This window comes from Camelina sativa, unplaced genomic scaffold (assembly GCF_000633955.1).
Source record: "Camelina sativa cultivar DH55 unplaced genomic scaffold, Cs unpScaffold33960, whole genome shotgun sequence".
NCBI classification, from domain to species: Eukaryota; Viridiplantae; Streptophyta; class Magnoliopsida; order Brassicales; family Brassicaceae; genus Camelina; species Camelina sativa.
The window spans coordinates 1-212 of NW_010954889.1; the positions used below are offsets into that span (position 1 = coordinate 1).

The 212-nt window shown below is 40.1% G+C and overlaps 1 long non-coding RNA gene across 1 annotated transcript; it reads left to right on the plus strand.

Annotated features, from left to right (window-relative positions):
* On the plus strand, window positions 1–184 carry LOC109132165. The gene is made up of 2 exons (XR_002037402.1): window positions 1–40; window positions 140–184. It is a non-coding gene; the product is annotated as an uncharacterized LOC109132165 (long non-coding RNA).
* The last annotated feature ends 28 nt before the right edge of the window (window positions 185–212 follow it).

Sequence of the window (212 nt, forward strand, 5' to 3'; positions counted from 1 at the left end):
TACGCATAGGTCCTTATGTTTGTGCTGAGTGCAACTTTGGGTAATTTCTTCTTCTTCTTCTCTACCATTGGTGTCTCTCTTAGTTTTCTTTGTTATTCAGCTTTCTCTTTATTCCTTTTTTGCTTCAATTCTTCGTTAGGGGGTTCCCAGTGTGGCTGCGTGATGTTCCTGGCATAGAGTTTCGAACAGATAATGAACCTTTTAAGGTACAC